We start from the raw sequence: 12097 nt of genomic DNA on the forward strand, positions 1-12097 counted from the left end.
GAGGGATCTCTTAAAGGGATTTCTTCATGCGGCAATTTTTTATTTTAATGCCTGTATGAATTTGACTTAAAAAAGTTTTTCTAAGTATAGAAGCCCGGAGAGAGCAATGTCCTTGAAAAGGTCTATGACAATGGAAGTGAGTAAAACAAAGGAGAAACAAACAGCCAATGAGCTGCGCCTGATTGAACAATACTAGCCACTTTGCAGTGCTGGACTACAAGGGTTATAATGTTAGCTTCAGCCTACATGGAGCAGGCCCTTTCCAGTACATTTAGAGAGTCTGTGGAGTAGCACTGGCCCAAAGTCAGCTTGGTCTAAGATATCATGATGTAAAGGTTCTGTCAGACATTTAGACATGATAAGGTTGGACGTGTGATGGGTAAGGATCCAAGGAAGTCCATGATAGTTATGTAATAAAAGGCAAACATTCTGATGGGAAGTAAAAGAGCCCTGAATTATTGTCTTGCAGGTACCGCAGAGTTTAGAATAAGACTGAATTAGAATAAATTGTTTATTATTTGTTCCCAGTTGAAGCCACTATTGCTAATATTAACTTGATTAAAGAGAAGCAACAGCTATGTCTTTCTGAAGAAACGCACTCTGACAGCTTTGAAGCTGATTATAGAATATCAGGGTTAGGAGGGACCTCAGGAGGTCATACAGTCCAACCCCAGACAGATTTTTGCCCCAGATCCCTAAATGGCCCTCTCCAGGATTGAGCTCACAACGCTGGGCTTAGCACACCAACGCTCAAGACACTGAGCTATCCCTCCCTCATACAGCATACAACCAAATATCTGGTTTTATAAACAAGATTGTTGTTTTCTACACATTATATAATCAAAAAGTAAATCATCCCACAGTGTTATTTGTTAAAACAGGCATGTGCTCACTATAAAATATATATAATTTTGTTAATTTTTATTATATAGGCCAAGTCTATCTTTAATTATAACATTACATTGTAGTAATAATATTTACTAATGGCCAAACTTATTTATACATTTACACAGTTGGTAATAAGATTACCAAATGGGAAGATCATCTGATATAATCCCATCAAATATGTGGACTTTTAAAGATTTGAATTCTCCCTGTATAAAAGCACTTCAGCCCCATAAGAATTCAGACTAATCTAGTTTAATGGCAGCAACTGAATTTATTGTTTTGTGCTGCTATAATTCCATTAAATGTCTGCTTTACCATACACTTAGATCGTGATTCAGCAAAGCCCTAAGGCCCATGCTTAACTTTAAGCAAATGCTTAAAATCAATTGACTGCAAGATAAACACGTTAAAGTTAAGTGAGTCCCTGAGTGCTTTGCTGAAAAGGGATTGATTTAAGCACATTCTTTAAATTAAACTGACACTCACCGTCAAAATGAGCCTGCATGAGTGCAGAGCATCGGGACTGGGGTGGTTAACTCCCTATATAGAACAGTCGAGGCCTTGACTAGTCTGGCTAATTCCACAACAGTTGGTCAGGTTCTCAGTCAGTACCTAGATTAACCCATTCCAACTGGAACAGCCTCCCTGTGCAATGCAAATCCTCTTCATGCACTGGACATTTACTCCTGGGCGAATTCTGCACCATTGTGCAAGCACAGAATTAATGTTCCCCCAGATTTGCGCCCCCCCCGGTTATGATGGGGAGGTGAAGGGAAGTTGCAGTTATACCTTTCCCCCCCCCAGGTGGTGCTAGAAGAGAATGCAGTGGGCTCATGGGCCAGAGCAGCCAGTTGCAGAGAGGGAGGGCAGAGGTTGCCTTCCGCACAGCATCCTGCCTGCGGGGCCAGGGTGGGAAAAATGGGATATGGGGGGATGGACAGAGTGGGGCTCATGGGGCTGCTGGGGGGGGGGGGTCACACAGCCTGGAATTTAGAAGGGCTACTGAGGGGACAGACAGGCAGGGGCACAGGAGCTATTGGGGTGACAACATTGAGCCAGGGGCTGAATGAGAGCAGGGGTGTGGGGCCATATGGGAATGGGGGAAAGTGGGGGTGGCTGAGTGGGGGTGCAGAGACAGAGGGATGGGGAAAGGGGTGCAGGGACACACTGAGATGAGGGGAGTGGGGATGGCTGAATGGGGGTGCAGGGACACATAGGGACAGGGTGGAGTGGGGGTGCAGGGCCATGTGGGGACATGTGCAGCTATGCCTGGCTGAATGGAGCATGGGGGTACATGGACACACAGAATAAGGGCAGATGTGCCTGACTAAATGGGAGAGGCTAGGGGTCAGCCAGAGTCTTCATGGGGGAGGCTCCCAATTCCCTAATCTCCCCCCCCCCCAACAAAAGTTCTATACTTCTCCCACCCACACCCAACAACCCTCCAGGTTCACTCTCAGGCACCTTCCCAACAATTACTTCCCTCTCCCTCAGCTCCTTCATTGACCCAGACTCCCCCAAGTCCTTGCACTGCTTCCAAGGAGTGCAGGAAATATGCTTCTATATTGTAGTTTAAGGGAATTATTACTCAAAGTTCTGTATCAATATGCTTAATAAGGACTCTATTTGTCAAAAAGCATTTTCTGAATCTTTTTTGTTGTCTGTATTGTTACAGACTTACTTGCTGACAGATATTTTGAAATAAATTACCAAAATAATGGAAACTGGCATGATTATATTGACAAAATATGCAGAATTGTGCAGAATTTTAAAATATTGTGTGCAGAATTTTTAATTTTTTGGTGCAGAATTCCCCCAGGAGTAGTTATTGTTCCATAACCTTGCAGTTGACTATGTCCACAGCTCACTGTTACTCCAACACCCCCCGAAAGTGCATCCCCACCATCACAGGGAGGGGGCAAATTACCTCTGCTTAGCCTCCAAGAGGTACTTATACGTGGCTGCCTGGCAGATCATGGGAGCTTCAAGGCAGACTGCTAAGGCATGACTCATGAAGATGCATAGGCAAAAATGATCACCACTCACCCCAGAGGTCTATCTTTTTTAGATCCCCAATGTTATAATATTGATCACATAAATCTTTGTTATGTGTTTATCCAAAGCATGCTCCCTTGTGAGATGAGGAACTGAGGCACAGAGAAATTAAGTGACTTGCTCAAGATAACACAGGAAGTCTGCGTCAGAGCAGGGAACAGAACTCAGGTTTCTCAACTCCCAGGCTACCGTGACCACTAGACAATCCTTCCTTGTATTTCACAAGAAGTGTTTCGCTCATTCCCTATTCTTCCTTCCGTATCCATGTTACATATTTTTAGATCAAATTTCACTGCACATATCACACATTTCCCTGTCACTTCTTCATGATTTCTAGCACTAACCCTTCTTCATAAGGTATGGAGAACAACTATTTCTTCTGTTCTTACAATGCAATCCTGATACATACCGATCCCACAAAATATGTGGCAACAACGAACCAGATTATTTATACATGTCAGGAAACTGCCTGTGATTGATTTTGGAGGGTGGTGGATTGAAACATGTTACAAAATTTTGATAAGAAAGGACAGCTTTCTAGACAGCTGTTCATGTGGGGTACTTCGCATTTTGATAGATTAACAAACCTGGAACAAATTGTTCTTAACATTCTTTCTGTTTTCACTTTAGGAACAATGCTATTCACGTGAGTGGGAGTCCAAGCTCCTACATGGCTCATGTGCTCCAAACCAATGCTCTGAGCTCTTCAGTTTGGAAAATGGCATACAGCCCAGAATAAAAACAAGGACAGATTTGATGACGTTTGGGCTCTTGATCCCAAGATGTTACGATCACGCTGTAGAAGTAATTAGAGGAAAATTCTTCTGGCTAGCAGTGTAATGCTTGGAAATGGCGCTGTGCTCCCTTTTCTTACTCAACACAGGAAATTGTGTATGTAACAATTGATGCAACTTACTGTAAATGAAACAAGTTACTGTGTACATGTGCAGTAACAGCTGTAGGTGGTTATGTGGGAGGGAAGGATGAAGGAAAATACAAAAGCTGTCTTTGACTTAGTTGATAAAATGCTACTGCTGGTTTGGAACACTTCATTGTAACGTTCCCATACATGCTACAGGACTCTGTTCTGTAGCTTGGGAACCTAGGTCCCACACCTACAGGTTATGAAGTCAATGGGGTTCCACCTGGATGGAGAGGTCTGCCTGGGCGGTACTCATTGCATGATCGGGACAGTAGGTATCCTAAAAAACGCTGCTGTGTGGAGGCAAGGATCAGACTCTTGCAAGGCATTTAAAAACAACAGAAGAGAATTAGCTGGACTCCCACTACTCTAGACACTAAAGACCTATTATGCAGACATTGCATGTGTTTATGAAGTTTTCCAGATTTTCTATTTTTTAGGTGCAACAAGGATCTATCCTTAACTAGGACACCTACTAATGTTTAAATACTTTTATTCTCAGCAGGCCAACCTTTTTGTACACCAAGGACCTAGCCAGAAATGTTCTTGATGCAGCCATAAACAGCTGCAACTGCAAGCTGATCACTGAGACCTGGTATCCAGCTGAATCTTTCTAAAAATACTCAACCCCCCATGCCCAAATCCTCCTTTAATGACGGTGTTATTCTAATAAAGTGATTAAATCGCCTTATCCCTGCTGTGGATGCTGCTAAACGAAGTGCAAATACCCATCCCCATTGGGATTACCCTTCAGGCAAAATTCAAATGACCCACCAAGGAGGGCATCTGTTGTCATTTGACTTTTTTTGCCCTTGCTACTTTTTCTGCCATTTCTTTAAAAAGCTGTAATTTTCCCCTGGAGGCTGTGAATACTAGTTTTTTTTAAGAAAAGATCTTGTTTCCTAGAAACGACATCGTTATTGATAAGTCCTCTGCTTTCTCTTTTGTTAATAATCCCTAAATTTCTTCACCGCTTTCTGACAGCTCTTCATATCCCTGGAAATATCTGTACCAACGAGACATCACACTTCAAAAAACCATCCACTCCATGCTGACTTGTTGTCTTGCTCTGTGCACCGTCACGCAATATAAAAATGAACTAGGCTGGTAAAAATATATCCCTTACACGATGGCACCTGTAGGCATGTATTAGTCCACAATGATCTTTCATTCTACTTAAAGCCTAGCCGCTAAAGTAGCAACCAGCTTTAAAGCCAGTTCAATCACCGTTAGCCTTCAAAGCTCTGTTGGCCACATGAAATAAAAATGTTAATATCCTGAGATAACACCAAAATGAAATGAGACTCAATGAAACTGCTAAATGACCCTCATCGCCATCTGATAACAGAAGCACTGAGATGATAGAAACTCCCCCCATGGTCTTTTTTTGGCCCCCTTCTGCTTCTCCATATCCCAGCTCTTTTTCTAATTTCATTCTAGCCATCTGGAAACATAGTTTGTTTCCAGTTACCAGCCATGTACTTCCCCCCTTTAGCCCAGCATTTAACAAAAAATGAACATTCTCTTTAAAACAGCCAGGACTTCCCCCTCGCAGTCTCAGGAATGGAAGCAATTTATTTATTCTGTTTGGTATTAAAGGGCTTGTGCTTCCCGAGCAAGCACCAGAAGGAGATAACGTGGGACTCAAACTCATGAATTCTCATCTAAATTGTAATCACACGAGTGTGTTTGAAATTACGAGGTTTAATAATATCTTGAACGCACTGCACTGCATTAGGATGAGTGAGTCAGGCTGTCAACTGTTTGTTTATTTTATTTTTTTTAAAAACAGATTAAATCAGCTAAGCTATCATTTAATTGAGAGCAAAAATAAAATAAAAGATCAGTGAAGGGCCAAATTGAGATCTGATAGGAACAGATGCAATTCTAATGAAATTAATAGTGTGGCACCCACTTTCGCTACATTTGAGATTGTCCCCTAGATTATATATTAAGTGATTATGCAGATTGTATTAACAATGTCAGTCCCAGAGTCTGCTTTTTTTGATGCATGTGCATGGCTCATCCTGGAGTTAATGGGAGCCACATCCACCAATCAAAGGTCAAACTTCACCCCAAGAATTTTATAACTATTTGTGTCAAAGTTAGTTTCATGTAAACGCTTATTACACAGGGATGTGGAGAGGCATACAGCCTTGTAGCGGGGTAGTCATCCCACTGCCTGGAGGGGTTAAAAGCAGCCCTAGAGAGGTCTGTGGCTGGGGAAAGGCTGATTGGGGAAGCAGCCACAGCTGAGGCCACATCCCAGTCAGGCCACAGCTGACCCTATAAAAGGGCTATGACTTGAGCTGGGACCATAAGAGAGAGACCTGGCTGCCTGGGAAGATGAGGTGGGTACCTAGGGTGGAGCAGTGCTGGGGAAGGGCAGAGGGAGCTGGGGAGCTCCAGCCTAGCACAGCCCCAGGCTGCAGGCTGAGTTAAAGGCCCACAAAGGTACTGGGGCTGCTGAGGGCAGCCCAGATATAGGCAGAGGCAGCTGGTCCAACCAATGGTAAGTGGTTTACAGACTGCAGTCTGCCCCAGTGAGTGGGGGCTAGATGATGACTGGCAGTAGCCACTGACCCAAGGTGGGGACAGGGGGTTGGGGGTTCCCCTAGGAGGGGAGACCCAGAGAGAGGGGGTACTGTGGTGGGCAGAACCCCTGAAGAAAGGACACTGGGATCCAAGAGGGACCCAGGGCCAGCAGCAGGTGAGGCCAGCAGCTGGCAGAGGGCACTCCGGAGCTGGAAAAGAGCTAATTCCCTGAACAACCAGCAGGAGGCACTGTGCCAGTGAGTCTTCACCTGCCACAAGCCTGGTTAGGGTTACCAACCCTCCAGAACTGGCCTGCAGTCTCCTGGAGTCAGCGTCTATCTCCTGGTGACTATTGAAAGCAATCTGGGAGATTTTAATAGGATATTTTAAGAAAATAACTTTACTTCCTGTTGAGGAAAAAATCTCCTGGAATAGCTTCAGTCAGAATTGGCAACCCTAAGCCTGGTCCATGCTGACTCCCCTTAACTCCCTATGAAATCTTTAAGCCCACTTTGCCATGGTTCTGTGATACTATTTACAACAGTGCAGAAGAAATGTAACATGTCATTTTGATTTGGCAGCATTTTACACACCTGTGAACTGTTGTAAATGATGGCACAAGAGGCTTATTGCACTAGGCCAGAGGTTCTCAACTGGGGGCGTCAGGCATATCAAACGTTCGGGGCGGGGGTGTCTCATGGCAAATCTTCTCATAATTCAGTGTGGGGGGAGGGCAAACACCAGATTGCAATGCCATTCACTCAAATTTGGTCCAGCTGCCCCTCCATTATGACATAGGATGGGGCAGCCAGGCTACAACTGAGTGGCATTGTGCACCAGGTCACAATGCCATTCAATTTTTGGGGGTGGGGTGGGGGAGGAGCCTCCAAGTTAAAAAAAAACTAACCTAAGGTGGGGAGTGATTCAGAAAAGATTGAAAATCCCTGCACTGGGGGAGTCCTTGGGGAATACACCTAGTGCTGGGGGCTCCTAGAAATGGTGCAGCACTCGCTCTGTGCAGCTCAATGCCATCTCTGCAAGAGAGCCGGCCACATGGTGGGGGCAGAGGAGAAGCGGAGGATGTCACTGTTACAGATCTGCAGTAGGATGGATTGTAGTGGGGGTAGCCCTGCACTCCAGCAAATCTGCACCCTGGCAAAGTCCCTTAAGAGTCTTGGAATCGGGGTGCAAGTAGGGCAGCGTCAATGTTCCTGGCAGCGTTTAACCAAGGGAGATACAAACTACCCCAGGTACAAAGTCATGGTAACCCAGGGTCATTCTCAAGGTTCTGAACACCTTTCAGATGCAGATCTACTTAACTAGTTATGGTTTGCAAAGCACTTTGGCGACCTTGGATGGAGAGTACTATTGGAGTGCACAGTGTTATTGTTATGCACATTTGGCGCTCTAGCAAATAAATGATGCAGAGACAAAAGCGGGACCAAGAACATGTCAAGCTTGTAATACAAAACACATTCGCACACCCCGACTCACTACAGTAGGAGTGGTTCCACTGACATCAATGAGACTTACCATGTACTCACTCACTGTTGCCCAGTAATGGGTTCCCAGTCTGGCCCTACAACAATTATATTAGAATAAAATGTTCCGATTACATTTCTAATGATGCGTTGTAAGTGCTGTTCCATGTTATATACATAAGACTCTGCAGTGAGTTAAATTTAAATGCCCTTGATTCTGTTGATTTATGTGAGAACTGTAACATCATTTTATCAGTTTTTAGATTTAATTAGCTTGCTTCAGGGAACGGATTAACATTAGGAGTATAGCCCTGTTTGTGTGCACTCTGTATTGTTCAATAGGGGAGTTTGTGCCAAACAAATAAGCAGGCCCTGCCCAAAAGAGCTTACATTTTAATGGGACAAACAAATACACAGCACAGAATTCTATATGGTCATTACAGCTGGGATGAGATGAAGAGGATAAAATACTTTAGTTGCTGTGATTTTTGTTTAGACAGTCCACATGTCTCTAGGTTTCAAAGGTTTGTTGCAGAAAAAAATTACTTCCCTGGATATTCTATAATTTTCTTTCCTCCTGCGTGTGGTTCATACTGTAACTTGCAGAAAGTTTTGCAAATCTGTCGTCTCCTGTTGCTGTAACTTTCACTTGTCTTCCTTACTTCAGAAATCTGTCTCATGATGGTTTTGCATCCAAGTTATGGCATTTTTCCACTACTGACTTTTCATGTGGTCATTTAATTCCTGTGGCTCATTTAATTAGATATCTCCATGAGGAGATACCATGGTGGGCACTGGCTCCAATGACTCTGCAGGATGAATTTGAAGGAAAAGTTTTGACTCATTAGGATAGTGATTGGTCTGTTTGTTTTTTAAAATATGATTTTGAAAAGAATTTACTGTGACTTCAGTCACAAACAATTTTAGACTCAACCCGTCTTCCTAAAAACAAGATTTAATAAGGGGTTGTCAATACATCAGGGCAAAGCAAACTAGAGGGGGGTGATTTGTAAAGGGCACCAATGTGTTGCTCTCTAACTGCCCCATGTAGACCTTGCTGTTGTGCTCTAGTTCATGGTATTGCAGATCTATTTCAAATGGGTGTTTGATAAAGGGACATGTCTCTAAAGATATTTAGATGCCTAACTCCCATTGATTTCAAATGCCCAAATACATTAAAGACTGTCAAGCACTGATTAGAAAGACAAAGTGAGTAAGGCAATATCTTTTATTGGATCAACTTGTGTTTGTGAAAGAGACAAGCTTTTGAGCTTTCTATGGTAATAAAAGCCATATAAGTACATTTGATTGATAATCATACCAAACATCCTTCCTCCATAATCACATCTCTTGATGTGCTGTTCTATGCTTTAACTACTAGATATGCTTCCTTTGCTAGTGTAGTGTGTATTTTACATTCAGAGGAATTCAGTGGAAGATTGTATCAGTGACACTGAATATACTGTAACAGCAGACCTGTGGAACAGCACATTTCTTGGCAGTGATTTTTTTCTGGTTATTGAGGGGCAGTTGTTCTGTAAATATTTCCATTCTTCCTTTTGGTACAGCATGAGTAGGAGAGAGGGAAATAAGTCTTTTGAACTGCAAACATCTCTTTTAGACCTCAGTCTGGCAAAAAGCTCTATATGGGAGATTCCGGCAACAAAAATATTTAACCTTTTTAACCCTACTAAGCTCCTAATCCTATCAAAGTCAGTTGTAAAAGCCCCATTATTTTTAATGGTGGAGGATCAGGCCATAGGAGAATTAAGAGAGAATAAAAGATACAGGAATCCGATTCTTATCTCTTTTATGACTGCATAACTATGGAGTTATTCCTGATTTATGCCAGAGTGATTCCACTGTCTTCAGCAGAGTTACTCCCAATCTACGCTGGTATATGTGAGATCTGAATCCGGTCCCATAACAGATTTGTTATCGCAAATCCAGGTTTGTAAAGAAGGTTTTTATCTATTAATTCGTTTATTTATAAAAGAAAGCATCAAATTATTCCAAAAATACATCCAAGACTGAAACCTTTGAGTTAAAATATCTTCTGAAAAAATCCTCATGCCCATCACCAACCCCCAAAATGTGAAAACTCTCTTATCTGAACTGATTACATAAAATGCCATCCTACTGAAGAATAAGAGAGTAACATTTAGTTTAACCACACATTATTTGGTACTTGACAAAATGATTGGTTATAGGACAATCATTAAAATCATAGGTTATAAGCTACTCTCTTCTGAAGTAAATTACACCTTGTAGGCTCTGTGGGTCCTCATCTTTTAACACACAAAGGGAGTCTGAAGTCGTTGGGACTTTCTTGGCTCTCCATTATTTTTGCCAGATCTGCTTTTAAATAAAATGTTGCTACTATTAAAAAATAAAAATAACCCAAAGAACAACAAAACCTAGCACAGTTCTAAATTAAAGCAAAGCTTTGCTTCTGTTCACATCACCTGGGTGAATTTTAAATGCTAATGCAATGCTTGATGAAATAAAAGCTGTTATGCAGGACACATTTGCAGCAAGTATTTATCATCTTGTTCAAAAACAATTGGCGGTCCAGTTATGTGAAGAAACTCCCTGTTGCGTTAAATGATAAGGACCCAAAATAGCCTGCAGCACTAAAGTCTGTAGTGCTTCTTTCCCACTCAGAACAAATTACCCATCCCGGTTTCAATTCACAATGAGGGTGAATATAGATTGGTTTTTCTATTTAGTTCTAATGTTAGTCCACCTGTGCTCTGTGTACTTGCTGAGAGTGAGAGCCCAGTAAAATTGGAGCCAATTTCTGAAATTCACTTCAATCCACACAATTTCTCTCCATCATTGCAGCCTCCATCGAGTAGTTAAATGAGCATTTGAACATGGATTTGAAATTCATCCCGTTTTCAGCAAATATATGTGTGTATATAAATAGACCAATATAGATACCTTTTATTTAGTAAATAAGTATTTGCTGTCTAAAGTATAACAGGTATGTAATGTAATTGTCTTAATATCTTGCACTGCTTTTTGGTTTGTGATCCATCTCCAAGGGCAGTGAAAATCACCTACCATATAGGACTGATCCAACGACCTGCACCTCGTGCAGAATGCTGCAAATGTGTGGAGCCCCATTGGCTTCAATGGGGATGTATGAGTATGGAGGCCTGCCTATACAGAGAGACAGATCAGTATGTACTGAGTAGAAATGGATATTTTATGAGGTTGGGGCCATAAACTGTAAACTCGGATGCCATCCACGTGTATGGTGCTGTATAAAATACTAACCAATAGCCCTAGCACATAATACCGTACATTTATTTAATGTTTTAATTCCTTATCTGCTGTTCTTAGCAGTAGGCTTTCACTGGTAGATAACATTGACTTTAACAGGTTTCAGAGTAGCAGCCTTGTTAGTCTGTATCGGCAAAAAGAACAGGAGTACTTGTGGCACGTTAGAGACTAATAAATTTATTTGAGCATAAGCTTTTGTGGGCTATAGGCCACTTCATCACATGCATCTGAAGAAGTAGGCTGTAGCCCACAAAAGCTTATGCTCAAATAAATTTGTTAGTCTCTAAGGTGCCACAAGTACTCCTGTTCTGACTGACTTTTAACGGTATGTAATGTATTTTTCCAGGTTTGTTATTTAAAAGGTCCTTTCCAAGGTTGGTAGGTCTAAAACGGCCATTCTTGGCACCTGTCCTAACTCTCTGTCTATTCATTTCATTAATGTCTTGTCGAATCATAGATCGGTTTGACAAAATACATACTTCAATTAATTCCTGCAGTGTAAAAAGCAGAGATTGTTCATACAGAGGTGTTTCAGGCCTTTTCATCACATCTTGTTTCTTGGTTCTACAGCTGGGGTTTCTGCTGTTTCACTTCTTCACATATGTGCTTAAAAGCCTGATGCTGTCTTCCATGCACACCTAAAACTCCCATTGACTTCAGTGGAGTGTCTTGCTTAATTAAACAGTGCAGGATTAGAAAGGCCCTAATCCTGATATCAGATTTTTGCTTGAGGACTCCCCTTCCTATATAGAGCCCCATTGAAGTCAGGAAGGTTCCCTGTGAGAACAGAGGTTTGCTCACGAGGTCATTGTTACATCAGAGGCTAAGTATGTAAAATGCATAAGTTACTTCCTGCTTGCAAGGAGTGAAAAGTATGATTTACCACAGATATGCTAAACTGTTTCTCAGTTACAACTCACACTTTTGC

The sequence above is a fragment of the Gopherus flavomarginatus genome, chromosome 8 (genome assembly GCF_025201925.1).
Source record: "Gopherus flavomarginatus isolate rGopFla2 chromosome 8, rGopFla2.mat.asm, whole genome shotgun sequence".
Classification (NCBI taxonomy): Eukaryota; Metazoa; Chordata; order Testudines; family Testudinidae; genus Gopherus; species Gopherus flavomarginatus.